Source organism: Ambystoma mexicanum, chromosome 5q (genome assembly GCF_040938575.1).
Source record: "Ambystoma mexicanum isolate Mex_15411 chromosome 5q, UKY_AmexF1_1, whole genome shotgun sequence".
In the NCBI taxonomy this organism is placed as follows: Eukaryota; Metazoa; Chordata; class Amphibia; order Caudata; family Ambystomatidae; genus Ambystoma; species Ambystoma mexicanum.
The window spans coordinates 497337903-497355527 of NC_090933.1; the positions used below are offsets into that span (position 1 = coordinate 497337903).

Sequence of the window (17625 nt, forward strand, 5' to 3'; positions counted from 1 at the left end):
TATAACATAAGATAACAATTACAATCCATGTGTTTCTACTGTATCATAGAGATCTTAGCCCCAGGTCTAACAGTTCGTAATTCTTTGTTCACACATAGTGTACCACCTACATAAGCCTGGATGAATATATTTAGTTAAAACCCAAATCACCTGAAATTTCACTGTATTGAAGTGACTCGGGTTCAAGCCAACCTTTAGCAGAGACGATTCGAGTTAAGATCATGATATTTCAAGCTGATAAAATGTTGATGTAAACATTGGGCTGAAGAGGTGAGGCATTTTCCTGCCAGCATATGTTCTAACCAAACAAAGTATAAAACTAAGGGCATAGGCCAGAAGTTCAGAACCTTTCCTGCCATGGATGCCCGAAGAAAGAAAAGTGTCTAAATGACTAGAGGCTTGCTTCTGGCATTTTCCTTAACATAGAAACCAAAATTAACTCTGTCGCTGACAAAAAATTCTATTTATTTTTGAAAAGTACTTAGTGCCAAATTCACAAATACGAGTACGATGGGATAGATAGAGTAATTTCATCAAGATGGGCCCATAAAAGCCCTCTCATTGTGCAATATGTTAAAAAGGAAAAACGCATTTCAGTGCCTGTTTGATGGCTAGTGATGTAAGTTGGACAGTAGAGGTTCATGCCGGTACTGTCCAAGAATTTATAAAAATGCATGTATGTGTCAGAAATGACTCTGTCATGTGTTGCAATTCTCCTGTGTTCCATAGAGGCACAGGGAATATCTTTGTTTTCTGCACATTGTAATATGCTGCCCGGTTCTAAATTCCAGATGCACATCAATGAAAAATGGAACTGAATGTGTGCATCTTTGATGCACATATTCAAAAGAACTCTGTGAATGGGGCACATCTTCTTTGGGCACAAGCAATGAGATGCACTAGCACATCTCATCACTTAGGCCAACAGCATTTTTGAGACTAGGTCTCTTGCTGTCTACACTATGTGATCTTTCCTAGAAACAAAACTCAGAACATTGCTGTCCTGCCTGACTAAACAGTATTCCCTTCAGGGACATCAGAGTGTACATCATGAATGCTTGACATGTGACTGAATCTGCCTCAGCCCTGCCGGCCTTTCTGGGGTCATTAACCTGCAGCCATGGACTCTCCCTGTTATTAAATAAATAACCTCAGTAATCCCTGTGGAAGGAAACTCTGCACGATAAAACTTCATGCACCCCTAATTCATGACTGACTTTTCCCCAGCCCTACAGGCTTTTCAGAGGTCCATCTCTGCTATTAATTCGCTAGACTTCAATATTATAAACCTCAACAGCGCTCAATGTGCGGACTCGGGAATGATGACATGGGACTGCCTCTGCTGGTCTGACATGTAATCCTTTAATTCCAGGGCCTTACAACTGCCCGGTATACAGTCCTACCAGGACTTCTTGTAACTTCAACTTTACTAGTTTGAAAAACTTCAGAATGATAAAAGGCTGAGTTCTTCTTACCCAGATTTAAATCTGGGACCTGCAGGTAACACTTATAACTCTGCAGTAGGTGCATTGATCTACTGAGAGATCTTAGTGCAGAGTTTAATGTGCTGCCCGACTTGGACAACATTCACAGATGCACAGAACTTCATTTCCACTTTCAAACACCACGCAACCTTAGTAAGTTCTTCCTTTCCCCTAACCTTTCTCTCCCTTCTTGAAGACTTTTACATTATTTTGTGTATATGTATTGCCAAGAATCAGCCTAAACCTGCTCAAACTTTTCCGAGCTTCTCTGAAGATGTATGGTCCTTAAAGGAGATTTGGGCAGATTTTTGCTGGATGAAAAATCCATTGGAACCTGCGATCCCACCCGAATCTCACTAGTAGATTTGCAGGAGCTGCGATCACTCTTGAGAATGTTTGCCCAGGCCTACTTCCTCATCAGTAATGGCTGTGGAACTCTGGCAGTCCACCAAGATCTTTCCAGGGATTGTTGGCATGAATTTGATATCCTTCTTGGAATGCTTCACTCTTCACTAGTATAGCTCCTATGATATGGCTTTTCATATATGCCAATAGTGGGCGCTCAAAATAAGATATCCCATGTGCAGTCCATGCAAGTGTTTCAAAAGAACATATTTTAACTCATATGACATATTGCGAAATGTGTTCACACACACTGGTCTGTTGTCTTTCCTTTTCTCACACAGGGCTTTTCAATTGTTGTGACTGGCCCTTTACTTTGCCACAGGAATCTTGTGGGATCCCCCGATTAGACAAAAATGGCCTGGAACAAGCTAGCTCTCCACCCCACCCCTAAATCTCCCACTACACACATGGTCCTCTTTCCCTCTCCCCACCTGTACCCTGATATGAAACCACCCATCTCGTTCCTCCAATATCATTTTGAGCACTTTTCTTTTTCAGCTTCCCTCATGAATACAGGAAGAACTGCTTGCAATTGTGGCATTTCATTTCTGAAAAGTCCTACAGATGCAATGCACAGTGGGAGATATGCAAATGTTTTCTGGGACTGGGGGTACCATCTTCTCCATCAAATTATTTGAAAACGAATGCACCGTTTTAGCCCAAACCAACAAAAGGCGCATCTACAGAGCATTGTGACTAAGTTGTTTCTTATTTGGTGAAAATTCGTCCATGTGGTTTTCATGCTATTGGTGATCAATAGAAGCACCTTTTTCTCTACTGGAAAATGAATGGAAGTAGGCCGAAAGTAGCTTTTTTTGTTGGTGCATTGCAGCGGTGGTCAGCCATAATTTCGAAAAAATAATGTCGAATGACAAAAATGTTGAAAAATAAATGTCGAAAAAAAAATGTAGAGTTCTGTTTTTTAAAATTATATATTTATTTTGGGGTCCGGGAGTAAAAAAAAATGGGTAAAACAAAAAAAAAATTAAAAAGGGGGGTTGGGGGGGAACCCCCCATTTAGAAAAAAAACATATTGGAAAAAAAATCGACTTTTTTTTCGACATTTTTTTTTCGAAATAATGACTTTCGACATTATTGTTTTCGAAATTATCACTATAAACCCATTGCAGCAGTGAGGCTTTCCAGAAATGAAAACCCAGCCCTTTTGATACGATTTCTATTTCAAATTGATATGATGGATTACCATGGGAATCCCACAGGAAGACAAAAAAGAATAGTATTAAAAACAGGAGATAGAGAAGGGGAAAGGGGAAAGAGGACCATGAGTCTTAGGGGTGGGCAGGAGAGGCCGATTTGTGGCAGAACATTTTCATTTTAGCAAGTAAATCGTGCTGAAATCACAAACATGATAAGACACGCGTGGAAAAGAAATGCATCAAGGGAACAGGTGAGTGATAAGAGTTATTTTACAGGGAATGGCAGGGAGGGTTTACACAGAGTGAGGCAGATTAGAAGACCTAGACTGAAGAAGGGGTGTACATGAAGACATTTAAATGGTCAATCATTACTGTGGGAATGATTACCCCCTTAATACAAGGCTGCATCTAGGTGATCGTGCTATGTTACTAGGGGATTTTCCCAGGGGAAACTATCATGGAAACTAAAGGAGGGGGCTGGAAACTGCATGGGCCAAAGGTCGATCGATGGTCCATGCACTTTTAGTAATGTTTGTGTGACAGGGACATTGCCAATTTCGGTGGGATCTGATATTTCAATAGTAAGGGTATATGGGTCTTGGCTGTAGGCCTGCCCCACCGGCCATGTTCTTCACACGATTTGGTGCAATTGGAAAGTGGACACAGGCGAAGGCCATGGCCTGTGGTCCACTGTCTTTTTGTCTAATTGTTGCAATGTGGACAGATGGCAGGGGCAAAGGTGGTTGCCACAGGAAATGGACAAAGGCCATAGCTGGTGAGATATAGTTATTTACTAGACAAGGGGATATGGCCATGGAGAAGATCTAGCATAACAAAACCCTTGATATTCAGGGAAAGATCTTGGGCTAAGATAGAGTGAAGGTGACCCGATTCATTGCAACAAAACAGCCACTTCCCACTTCCACTAAACGTCCTAGGTTTTGTTGCAATTAATCAGATTATCTTAACCCTCTCTTAGCTAAAGAGTTGTTCACTGAATTTCAAGGATTTTGTTATGATATATCTTCTCCTGGGCCCACTGGCTAAGGTCTTCAGCCATGGCCACTGTCTATGTTGCCCCAATACTTAAAAAAGAGCGATGCCCTTCAGCCATGGCCAAGGCTGATCCTAGTAACTAAGCAGCCACAGACAGTAAACATGGCAATCAGCCCTGGCCGCTTGCCATGTTGTCCTAATTAAAAAAGACAGAGGCCCAACAACCCTTAGGTTTGGACCTTAACAGTTGCCCCAATTAGTAATCCCCATGAGGCCATCCACATGCCCATTCCCATGCCTATTAACTAATCAGATTCCACTAGCAGTGGCTTTTGGCAGTGGCCCATGGCCCATGTCCCCTTGTTTCCCCTCTCCTTTGTAAGAGGATTCAATTCAGCACTACAGCCAAGTCAACGCCTAGTCTAGAATACTGAATGAAAACCCTTATTGATATAACTTTATGTCCAGTTCATGCGTTCTGGATGACTACCCCTATATAACACCCCTCTCTTGGAATCCTCCTGACCCCACTGAGCCAAGAAGTAGTTCTGTTTTGCAAGTTAAAAGGTTTAATTGATAATTTAAACAATATATATATATATATATATCACGCTTTATAATAAATTAATAATTGAATATCACACTTAATCTGATATGATAAAGATTAACAACGGAGAATCTGGCACTAGCACACTTCTTTATAATCACTAAGGAGTTGACATGAAATGGATAAGATAGCAACAATACTTTTATGGTTTCCAATGGATGCGATGTGGAATGAAATGCAGTACAGAAAATAACTTGATAGGATTTCAGCAAAGACAATGTAATCACTTTCTTGTACAATTCACCCCCCCTTTTATGCAATGCAAGGAAATGGAAGGAAGGCACACAATTCTCAGAAATGCAATTCAAATGTAATTCAGTTCACCCAGCAACTTAGACTACAGAAGTTGAAAACACAGGCAAAATGCTTTTATATGTGCTGGCAATAAAGTGAAAAATATGCTAAAATGCTTTTAATTCCCTCTAGGAGGTTCAGGGTGAGTGGTATCTAGTTAATATTAGTCCAGGCTCACACTAGCAATGATTCAGGGATAATTAGCAGGTTAAACGAATTTCTGGCAAATGGAAGGCAAGCAGCAGCAGATTTTTTACACGTGAAGATATTTGCAAATCGCGGCAAAATTCGAGAATGCGCCGGACGCGATTACAGCAAAACTATAGGGGGTAGGAATGCAGTTCTAGGTTCGTAGGAAAGCCACGATTCTAAGCTTTCTGAGGAAAGTTACTGCAAGTCTCTAGGACAAACGGTCACAGAGATATGAGCGATTAAATAAAGGTCGTTTTTCAGATTTGAAATTTTAAAGTTCAAAAAGACAAGTGCAGCTTGCAACTAGAAAATGACAAGTGACAGCTTTACAAATGACAGGTGACAGTTAGGAGGCAGTTCTACTTAGATTAAATAGATTGAATTATATTATGTTAACTAAGAGATTGGTTCTGCACAGTTTTCTAGGTACTCACACTATATTCTTGAGTGAAATGGGCCTCGCCACGGATCTGGTCAGGTTTTAGACTGGACTCTGGTCTCTGCACTTCACAGTGATCTGGGTCAGCTCTCTCTGGTTCTGCTAACAGGTCAGCTCTACTCTGCTGGTCTGGTCTGGGTCTCTGAAGGTTGATGGAGGTAAAGTATGGATTTTCCCGGCAGAGCTTCCAGCTGCAAATGGATTTGAAGGTCCCTATCTGTCCTGTCTCTCTGCTTTTATGTGTTTTTAAAATGGGTGTGTGTGAGCAGCATCACTAGCCAGCCCCTCTCCACTTATCATTGGCCAAGCTTTCATTTCTCCCCTGATTGGGGGAGCTAAGTTGTGTCAGAGTGATGTCATTTTACAGCCTGCAGAAAGTACACTCCTCCTGTCAACTTGCACACAAATCTAGATTTGAACCAAATACATATTTCATAGCTACACAGTGGTTTGAAATTACATGCACCCATCACATATCACAGGAGGTATACCCTGTTCAAACTCTGCTCTTCCTGGGGGCTTGCATTCAGAAATAGCGATATTTTGCACTTTTTAACTGGTTTGCAATCCCGGACATTACCCCAAATTTACACACATGTGCGCAAGGAGTATGGACATTAGTTGATGAAGTGTCAGATTTTTCACATGCACACATTTTGAGTAATATCCTCTTTTCCGCTAAAACCCCCCTGAACATACCACCGGTTCTAAAAACCTCTTAAAATGTGGGCAGAAAAATCACAAGAATTATGGTGTCATTTATAAAATTTTCACAAGTCCGCTCTATGAGTTATTCATCTTTTTCTAAAACCATATTCTGGCTATAGAGGTGTGTCTTTTCATGTCACATGGTACAGAAACCAGTCTTTCCAGTTTCTGCCAAGCTCAGAGACCCTGCCCCTCCCAGCTTCTGCCAAGAGGAAGCTCCATTTACGACTCCCGCCAATAAAACATTTGCCTGAGTCAGGACAGGGCTTTGTTCAGAGCTCCTGTATTCTGTGGGGGCTCCCCTTAATTCAATTATCAGAGAGATGGCATATCCTTAGTGTGGCCAGCAAAAGGCAGATAGGCCTGGGAACACAGCTGTGACTCAAGTTTCACTCCTGATGGGGGGTAGTTGCCAGGCAGAATTCAGTTTCTCAAGCCAGGTTTCAGATAAAATGTCACTTTTTGTTCCCCAGTTTAAGTCAAGACATTTTTTTACATATGCAGCTAGGATGCTGATTCTAAGTTTAAAACTATGACATTTAAACAATTGCAACCTATGTGACACTCAAAGTAGGTCACTCATTTCTTTTAAACATTTAGATTCTTAGTGTCCTTCAGTCCAAATCCTCTTAAACTGCTGAAATCCACAGCTTCAGCCAGTCTTGTTATAAACCTTCAAGTCACTTCAGAATATAACTTTACATTGGATCCACCTCTTAGTAAGTCTTTCTTTGGCATGTTTTGGGTTCATTTATTCAGTTTTCTACAAAATCTGGTGGTTTTAAAACGCCGGCTTTTGGATAGTGGTGAGTACTGGTACTGCACCCCTTTTTGGGATTTAAGAAAATGAATTCCCAACAGTTATGGGTTTGCTTTTGGCAATCAGCATTGCCACTCCCAATGGTTTCAGACTACTGTGTGGGTAGTCCACTGGTGGTTTTAGGCAGTGTCCTTCTGTGCCCATAACATCGGCAAAAATGAGTGACAGCCTATTCTTCATGCATTTCCCTGTGCATTTTCTGGGAAGCTCTGGCCATCATGATGTTTTCCATGTCAATACTGCACAGTTTTGAGGTAGGGCTCGGATGCGTGGGTAAATACATCCCACAAGCCCCCCTCTTGCGATGGCCATTCTATTTCACGAATGGGACTCGCAAGACCTGGGATGTTTCCTCATCTTCCTCCAATAGATGGCACAGTTCAGCATCTTTTCCTCCATCCGGTACTGATCGATCGGTTCTCCTCGCCGGTCCTGATGGGAAGATTGGGCGGTACCCCGGGCCCGTTGCGTCTCTGCTCCCGGTCTCCGGATCGTCCTCCTTGGCCCGTCTCCAGGTTTTCTTTCTCCTAGGACGACAAAGGAAGAGCGGCAATACCTATTCATAGACGTTTTTTTCCACCACTGTTGAGATAGTGGGGCAGCATATGCATTTCATCATAACGAAACATTACATTCTTATTTTGAAAAAAAAACAGTATAACTAAGAGACAGTTTCATGCAAATCACAATATTTTAGAGACTAGATGTGGTATGTTTTATGGTTGGAACTGAATTAGTCTGAGACAGTACCCGCTAGGATTCCAGAGGATTCCTCCAGTTGTTGCAGAGTGTGTCTGGGATGGCAACATTTCAACTGGTTTATGTGGACCCACTTGTCTTCCCCCGCTGCCAAAGGACCTTTGGGGATGTGGATTTTGTAGGCCACAGGGGAGATCTTGTCGATGATCTCAAAGGGTCCCTTCCATGTAGGCAAAAATTTGCGCTGCTTGGCCTGGTTCCTTTGGAAGTTGTATAGATAGACCCGGTCTCCCACCTGATATTCCTTCCTGGAAGTTTTCAGGTCATAATGGGTCTTCATGCTATCAGCCGATCTTTCTAGATTCCGCTGAGCATAAGCAAAAGCATGTTGAAGGTGTTTCCTTAAATTCTCCACATACTCATGAGTAGTGGAGGCATTTATCAGTGTCTGCTCTTGGGTCCTATAGAGAAAATGCTGCGGAAGCACCATCTTGCGCCCAGTCATCAACTCAAATGGTGACATTTTGGTTGCAGATGAAGGGGTAGATCTGATGGCCATTAGGACCAGAGGTAATCGGATATCCCAACTTGGCCCAGAATCTGCCACAAACTTCTTTAATATGCTCACAATGGTTCGGTTATATCTCTCTACTGCCCCAGAAGAAGCTGGTCTATAAGCAATATGCAACTTCCTTTTGACCCCCAGTATCTCCCACATCTTTGTCATTACTTCACCGGTGAAGTGGCTACCCCTGTCTGACTCAATCCTTTGAGGTAGACCAAAACGGGAAAAGATGTGGTTAATCATCAAGGAAGCTGCGGTTTCTGCCTTGCAATTTGGGGCTGGGAGACATTCCACCCACTTGGTGAACAAGCATGTGACGGTCAACATGTACTTATTCCCCCTCGTGGAGCGAATCACGGGGCCTACAAAGTCGATTTGTAAATCTGACCATGGCAGTGTCATCCCCCTCTTTTGGAGAGGCGCACGGTGCGTGAGGGATGATGGCTGAAATTGTGCACACACAAGACACCCCTTCAAGTATTGGTCGAGGTCCTGCCCCATGTGTGGCCAGTATGCAACCTCTCTTAAGATTTCCAATGTTGTGTGAAACCCCCTATGACCGGCGGTGGCCGCATCATGGGCGTGACTTAACATCAGGCTTCGGAATGAGGTAGGAACCACCCACTGATCGTGGCCAGCTTTGGATTTCCTTACCAGCAAACCGTCTTGGATTCGGAACATTTTTGGACATTTCATCAACACTCTTAGGTCCTCTTTCCCAATGTAATCGGTATCCGTCAGGGGAAAGTTCTCAGGGTCCTCAAGGTGTTGGTAAAATTTACCAATTATTGGATCCCCCTTCTGAGCGGTAATCAAATCAGCATCAGGGATCTCCTTACTCCATTGTGCAATTGAAAGGTCGTTGTGAGCATTTGTCTGGGACCTAGTGATAGCAGTGACCTGGATTTCCCCCAACAGGGACTCAATCTCAATTAGATCCCCTTGGATGGCCCCGGTTTTGGCCAGCTGATCAGCTAAGTCGTTTCCAGTTTTGTCTGGTCCCTCTACTTTGGAATGACCCTTGATCTTTTTCCAATAGATGGTCATCTCATTCGAGGTGACCAGATCATCAATGTTTTGGATCAACTTCCCATGTTTCAAGGGTTTGTTGTTAGCACATAACATGCCTCTGGGTTTCCAATTAACCAGGTGCTCCACGAACCCGTTCCGTACATAATCCGAATCTGTGATTATGACCAGTTCGTGGTGGTTGATGCTGGACAGCAGTGAGGATGGCCTGATGCACAGCCATCAATTCTGCCACCTGACTACTTCGGGGACCAATTTTGTATCCAGCGGAGGGTTCTGGGGACTCATTCACCCATGCATTCCCTACGCCGGCCACCAGTTCTTTCTCCCCGTCGTAGTCAACATGGTAAGAGCATCCATCCACACAGACAGTGGGCATTCCCTCACACTTGTCCTCTTCAAAGACTTTGTGTGGGGAATTAAGGTATGCCTCCGTGTTGTCCTTGATTTTTAGACTTTCGTCCTCGAGACAGTTTTCTCTGGCACAATCATGCAAGTTAGCCAGACCTTGCGCGAGAGGACTCTTCTTGTTTTGGCCATATCTGACCTCCACAGGAAAGCCTTGCATTGACAGGATCCAGGAAGTAATTCGGGAATTACTCACATTTCCGGCCCGGATTCTGTCACTTTGGAGATATTGCAGAGGCTGGTGTGGAGTCTCCACTATGATGTGTTCCCCCTGGATAAACGGGCGGTAATTCTTCAATGCCCACACCGTTGCCAGGAGTGCCTTCTCACAATCGTTGAATTTTTCCTCCACAGAGGATAAAGTTTTGCTCGCATAGGAGATTACTTTATTGACCTTGTCATGCTTTTGGTATAATACTGCCATCAAGCACGTATTAGAGAACCCCGTCTCCAGGAAGAACTCCTTGTTTCTGACAGGATAAGCTAGGCAAGGCGCTTGTGAGAGGCTTCTTTTGAGTTGTCTTACTGCCTCGGCTTGTTCTGGACCCCATTCCCACTTGACCCCCCCCTTCAGGAGATGAATCAGGGGTCTGGTGATCTCTGCGTAGCCCTCAATGAACTTTCTGCTGTAATTAGTCAGTCCAAGGAGGCTCCTTAGTTCCCGCAGAGTTGTGGGGTCTTTCAGTTTCTGAAGTGCTTCCACTTTCTTTTCCTGGGGACAGAGACCCTGAGGAGTAATCTCATGCCCCAAGAAATTAACACGGGTTCTACACCACTGTGCTTTCTGAAAGGAAAGTTTTGCTCCGGCGGCCCTCAACTGGGTCAGAACATAACGGATCTCCGCTATGTGTTCCTCCACAGATGAACTTTTGATGAGGACATCATCTACATAAGCCAGGTTACCCCTCGCACCCAGGTCGGGCATGGCCTTATGTAGGAAAATGTTGAACTCATTACCGGAGTTAAGGTATCCGAAGGGAGTCCGGGTCCATGTATACTGCTGGCCCCCAAAGGTAAAAGCCAGCTTGTATTGGTCCTCCCTACTGACAGGCACAGTCCAGTATCCATTGGTCAGGTCTATTGCAGTGAATACCTGTGACCCCTGAATCTGGGCCAGCCCTTGGTCAATGTAGGGCAGAGGCCATCGGGAAGTATGGACCCGTTTGTTGAGCTCCCTGAGGTCGGCGCAGAGTCTCCACTGGCCGTTCGGCTTCAATATTCCCAGCACCGGGTTATTGAAGGTGCTGTGGACTGGACGGATTATTCCCCTGGACTCGAGGTTCTTAATTATTTCAGTAAGGGACTCCATGGATGCGAGAGGCAAGCGATATTGCTTCACAAACACAGGAGTCATGCCAGGGTCCGTGGGGATTGTTGTTGTGTGGATGTCGGTGCGACCACAGTCATATGAGTCTACCGCAAAGAGATCTTGGAAATCCAAGAAAACTTGTTTCAACTTTTGCTTTTGTTCCAGAGACACACAGGCATCAGCTAGGTTGACTCTCTCTTCCACCATCTGCCTGAAGCCTGGAAAGACTTCTGGTTTGGCTATCTCCGCGGCCTCCTCCAACTGGGTGGAGAAGTCCCTGGTCAGAGTGCTGATTTGGACTGGAGGCTTCAGGTGGGAAAGGCAGCCCTCATGGACCTGGAAAATCACCTCATCCCTCCTGAAGTCACAAGTCACATCTTCCTTACCATAGGGGCAGGAAGTGTACACCAGGAAGTTCCCCCCATGCCGGGTAAAAATCCTGTCTGGTGTTGTTTTGTCCTCACTGTCACTGTCAAAACAGTCCTTGGGGATTGGTCCTAACAGTTCATTTACTAAGTCGATGGAAAAATGTCGGTCATCAACCGCCATTCCAATAATGGTGCCTGCGGCTAGAGTAATACTCTTTAAGTCGCTGTTATCCACCTCTATTAGAATGGTGTCATGTTCTATGTTGACTAATGGTGTTGGGTTTACCCCTAACCCTTGCTGTTGGCGAGAAGCATTTAGATGTATGTAAGCATCAGGGTTTTGCAAATATTGTCCTCTTTTAACTTTCACTTCCAGGGAGAATTGTCGGGTCCTTTCTGGGATGGTGGCTTCCTCTTTGATCTGAATTTCAACTGCATAAGGTAGCAATTGAGCTGACCTAAATGCTTTTTCTGGATCATCAAAGCCCATGGGATTATCCGCTAATCGGGACCAAGCTTTGAAGTTTATTAGGTCCAAACTAATGGCAAAGCGATTGAGAATGTCACTGTCTAAGTAAAAGGCGGCAGAGACGTCTCGCACGACCCAACAATTGTGGACTATGCTCTTGTTGCCAATGGAGATTTTGAGCATACACCTGCTTGGCAGGAGATGTTTGGAATTAGGTGCTTCCAGGTCCATTTCCCATTTGTCTATCAGTTTGAATGTGGGAATGGCTGGATCTTTTGGGAGTTGGCGGAACATGGCTTCGCTGATGAAGCTCTTACCGTTGTTCACACACACTCGAGCGAGAACAGAGTCCTTCCCATCATTTAACTGAACAGGGATGAACAACTGCTCTCCAATTTGCTGAATATCAGCCAGGCTCTGAGCTGATTTCACATCTTTCTGGACTATAGGAGTGGGAGTTTCTGATTGTGGATTAGTATAGAATCTCAGAGTGTTTCCCTCCAGCGTGGAGTACCACTTTAGACTGGAAGGAAGGTTGATTTTCAGAAATAGAGAGGACCCTCCATCACCAGTCTGTTGTCCTACTGCTATTACTGTCACGTCTGGAATTTGGCTATTCTGGAAGTGAAATTCTACTTGGTCAGATTTTTGTTCAACCATGTGGCAGGTGCCGTTTAAACTAACATGGTTGACACTCTGTTTTAATTTTATTGGTCGGCTAGTCTGGGTCCAGAGGACCTTGTTTACACAATCTATTAGGGGTGACAACCTTCTCAGGAGGTCATTCCCTAGTAAACAAGGGGTGCCCTCTGGAGTCACAACTATGACCGGGTGTTTCACCTTGTGTCGCCCGATCTTAATGTCCAAGTCTGCTGTCCCCTCGACGGGAATTTCCTTCCCGTCAAAGTTCTGGAGTTGTCCAGGAAGAGAGGTGAGAAGAATTTGGTAATTCTCTCCCCTTCCTGCATTCAGTTCGTCAAAGACCCTTCTTGACAGAAGGGTAGCTTGAGATCCAGTGTCCACCAGTGCCAAAATTGTACCCTGCCCCTGTACTTGTACCGGGGCATAGTATCTTCCCTCCTTCTCCTCAAGGGGGCACAGATAATGCACATTTTTGGACAACTGGTGGGCTAACTTTCTGGTTTTGGACATCGCTAGCGAAGAGATTTGGGCAGAATTCTGTGGAGAGCCTTGGGAATCTGAAAGAAAAAATTGGCAACTGGAGATCAGAGCCATTGTGGGTTCCCCTGGCTCCGGTTCTGGGCCGCCCCCCCCTTTTTGGAGGCAGTCACCAGGATGGGTTTGAACCAGGGGATTTTCTTGCTGTTGGTTCTGGGATGAGATGGTGGGCGGCGGTAGCTCAGTCTCCACATCTCCCCAGTCTGGATTTGCATCACTAGGGACCCATTTTTCTTTGGGAGGAGTTCCCCCCTCTCTGAAGGAGAAGATCCTTTTCCCAGGATCCTCTGAGGATCCCTCTCCTTCAAATTGGAAGACCTGTACCTCCTCCTCAAACTGAGTCTGTTTGGGTCTTTTGTTTCTCCTACCCCCCCTCTGCTCCTTAGGAGGCAGACTTTCAGAGGCAAGAGATTTTGTTTCCGGTTCCTGGGTTTCCAGGGGCTGTTTACAAGTGAGGAAGGAAGCTTCCTCTAAGGCTTTACACCCCCCTTCCCCTTGTGCCTCCTCCCTGGGAACCGGTGAGTTATCGGGGTGCTGCCCCCGTCATTGTTCTGGAGCACCAGGTCCAGAGTTGGGTGCGTTCTGCGCCGGCATGCCGATCTGAGGGTTCTGCTGAGCCCTCAGTATGTGACCCAGATCCCGTGCCATGTTTTGAACCTGGCGCTCTAACTGGGAAACCCGCTCAGGCTGATACGGGGCCCTGTTTTCTCCCCTGGGCTGATCCCGGGAAGGGTAGCTGTCCCTTCTCTGGTAATACACCGGATTGGGAAGATTTGGGTACCCCTCCACCCTTGGCCTCCCCTCTCCCGGATTCAGTGGTCTGGGCTCAGGGAATTGGGGAAAGAAGGATGGATGGTTTTTGGGCTGAAAGTCGGGTGGATATCTGGGGAAAAAGTTCTGCCCAGGGTTTGGTAAATTTCTGCCCTCCTGTGGAAAGTTTGGAGGGAAGTTCCCTGGGTTCGGTGCTCGGTTGGATCCCCCCCCTTGGGCTGGGGGAGTCCACACATAACCCAGGATGGGTCGATTTCCCTTGTAACGGGGACTTACATAATCAGGAGAGCGAGGGACCCCATTTGTGGGGCTGCCTCCCTGGCTCCCTGTCTGTGACTGGCCCGAGGACCTTCTGGGCCTATCATTATTAGGTGCAGGTAGGTTTTTAGGCCCCCCCATCTCCAACTCTAAAACGGGGGTGACCTTTACCTCTGCCACCTTGGCAGCAGCAGGGGTGCTGTTGGCTTTGGGGTTTTTCTGGGCATTACTTGTGCTATCTACCGGTTTCTGCACCTCATAGATCCGGGTAGCCTGTTCAATGACCCAGTCTAAAGATCTTTTCTCGTGAAAATCCCTCACAAGCTGGGTCATTATGTATTTGGGCAAGGCATGAAAAAATGTATTAACGAATTCTCTACTGTCTGTGCGCACCCTTCTGGTGGTCTGCGCAAAAGCACGTTTCAGTTCTTGCACAAATTCTTGTGGGGCCTGATCCTCCCCACATTGCAAATTGTAGGCTGCCTTGCGAGCCTCTTGAGGATTTCTATGAATGGAAAAATGTTTCAAGATGGCCGCCTTATAGGTGGACCATCTTAAATGATTTTGGTCCTCCAGCCCCGCAAAGAAACTGGAGTATTCCGGGGAGAAGGTCCACTTTACATATTGAATACAGCTTTGGCTGTCCTTCAAATGGAAAGTCTCCATCATTTGCTCAAACAACTCTAAGTGCTCCCAAACAGAATACTTAGCGTTCTTATGATAAGGCGTGATGACGCTCCTGATCGCCTTAATCTGCTTTAAGGGGTCCTTAAGCAAGGCCCTTTTTGCCTTATTGGCCTTTTTGGTTCGGGTAACCCTTGTCCATTCATCCTCTGACTCAGAGGCACTGCTCCCAGAGGTTCCTGTCTGTTCTTCCAGGTTTTCCCGGATTCTGCGAGCCTGGGAATGGCTGGCAGAATGTGGGGACCTGGTCTCCTGTTTCCTGTGGTGCTCAGAGGAGTCCTCAGATCCCTCCTTGCTGCCAGGATTTGCTGGGTACCCCCCCCCACTGACCTAACTGGGCAGAGGTTTTCAGGATGCCCTTAAGGGGCCTACTCTCCTGGGGTTCCCCACTGAACTGTACTGTACTTGGGTGCCCATACCCGGATGCCCACCCCTCCATTCCTGAGTGGTACTGGCCTATGAGCCCCATACTTTTAGCTGGATAGTAATCTGCCATCCCTGTGGCCCTGTGCTCATGTGCGCCAGGTGACATAGGGGTGGTAGAGTCCAGGGACTGGGAGAGATGAAGGCCCCTGGTGTTAGGGCTCCTGAGGTTATGGTCAGGAGTCTCTCTTTCCCAGCGGACCTCATCTCTATCCGCCCCTGCTCCCTGTTGCAATGCAAGAGCCTGCATTTGTGCTTTCAGTTCCTCAGTCACGGCCTTACTAGACTCTATCAGTCTCTCCTGCATCGCTACCTGTTGTTGGAGCCTATCATTGTGTTGACAAAGGGCCTCATTTTCCCTCTGTGCTTCCTGGTTGGTCCTGGAGAACTGGGCCAGTCTTTGCTGCAGGAGGTTTACCTCCTGAGTCCCATCCCTACTGGCCTGCTCCTTTCTTGCCAGAGCATCTTCCACCCTTCTGGTGTGCTCTACCAAGTTCCGGTTTTCTTTTTGGAGGTCACCCAGCCCCTGGAGGGCCAGGTGATTTTCTTCAATTTCCTTTTTTAAGTGGCAGACTTCCTGGCCTAAAGTGTCTCTTTCCTGACTGAGAGCCTGCATCTGTGCTGCCAGGTCGTCCCTCTGTCGTTGAAAGGCACCAGCTTTTTGGCGCTCCTCATCAAACTCTGCCTGGGTATCCAGGTCTTTCAGAATCAGTTTATTGCTCTCCTCTTTCTCTCTATCTAGCTGGCTTTGCAGGGTGACTACCTGCTCCGCGCATGCCCTGTTGAAATTGATCTGTTGCTCCAACTTTTTCTGGTTCTGCAGTAAGGAGTCCAAACTGTCTTGGTGCTCCTTCTGCAGGGCCATAAATCTGGTATCCTGGTCTGTCTTTTCCTGTTGTAGGATGCCCATATCCTCTTTTATTTTAATGATATATTGCCTACTATCATTTTCTGACTCCTGGCTCCTCTGCAGCCTCTGCTCAGAAGAGGCCAGATCAGATCGGGCCTTCTCTAATGCCATCTGTTGCCTATTTGCCAGATCTTGGCTTTCAGTGCATTTATCCTGCATGTCTCCCATATATAGGTACAGGTATGCTGCTATCCTGGCAATCTTGTTGTGTTCATCTTTGGCTTTAGGAGCCATATATAGTTCACTCAGGGCCACTTGTAATGGACCCTGATCTCTCCATAGGTCTGACCCTGTTTCAGTGACCTGTCGCGTGATGGCCTGCAACCAGGCAGCCTGGCCCTGTTCAGTCCATTCACCTCTCACAAATAGTTTATGTAAGAGGTGCTCTCTGGCTATTTTCATGTCTACTAAGGTCGTCATTCTAGAGATTGGTCTCTGTCCTGACTTACAGAAGTTTGTATTTTATTTTTGCAAAACAGACCTTTTCCTAAGAGCGTTCCTATGAGGAGTGCTTTACAGCGTAACACAGCGTGGTGATCCAACCGGATATGTGTATCTGGTCAGCTGGCACGCTGTATTAATCTGCACAAATGGTAGATCTAACCCAAACGTCCAGCACGAGCCCCCAATTTGTAAGAGGATTCAATTCAGCACTACAGCCAAGTCAACGCCTAGTCTAGAATACTGAATGAAAACCCTTATTGATATAACTTTATGTCCAGTTCATGCGTTCTGGATGACTACCCCTATATAACACCCCTCTCTTGGAATCCTCCTGACCCAACTGAGCCAAGAAGTAGTTCTGTTTTGCAAGTTAAAAGGTTTAATTGATAATTTAAACAATATATATATATATATCACGCTTTATAATAAATTAATAATTGAATATCACACTTAATCTGATATGATAAAGATTAACAACGGAGAATCTGGCACTAGCACACTTCTTTATAATCACTAAGGAATTGACATGAAATGGATAAGATAGCAACAATACTTTTATGGTTTCCAATGGATGCAATGTGGAATGAAATGCAGTACAGAAAATAACTTGATAGGATTTCAGCAAAGACAATGTAATCACTTTCTTGTACAATTCACCCCCCATTTTATGCAATGCAAGGAAATGGAAGGAAGGCACACAATTCTCAGAAATGCAATTCAAATGTAATTCAGTTCACCCAGCAACTTAGACTACAGAAGTTGAAAACACAGGCAAAATGCTTTTATATGTGCTGGCAATAAAGTGAAAAATATGCTAAAATGCTTTTAATTCCCTCTAGGAGGTTCAGGGTGAGTGGTATCTAGTTAATATTAGTCCAGGCTCACACTAGCAATGATTCAGGGATAATTAGCAGGTTAAACGAATTTCTGGCAAATGGAAGGCAAGCAGCAGCAGATTTTTTACACGTGAAGAAATTTGCAAATCGCGGCAAAATTCGCGAATGCGC

The 17625-nt window shown here is 45.4% G+C and overlaps 1 protein-coding gene across 1 annotated transcript in view; it reads right to left on the reverse strand.

Annotated features, from left to right (window-relative positions):
* The window catches only part of LOC138497466 (opsin-5-like), a 973497-nt gene that overhangs the window by 430223 nt on the left and 525649 nt on the right, over positions 1-17625 (reverse strand). The window lies entirely within an intron of this gene.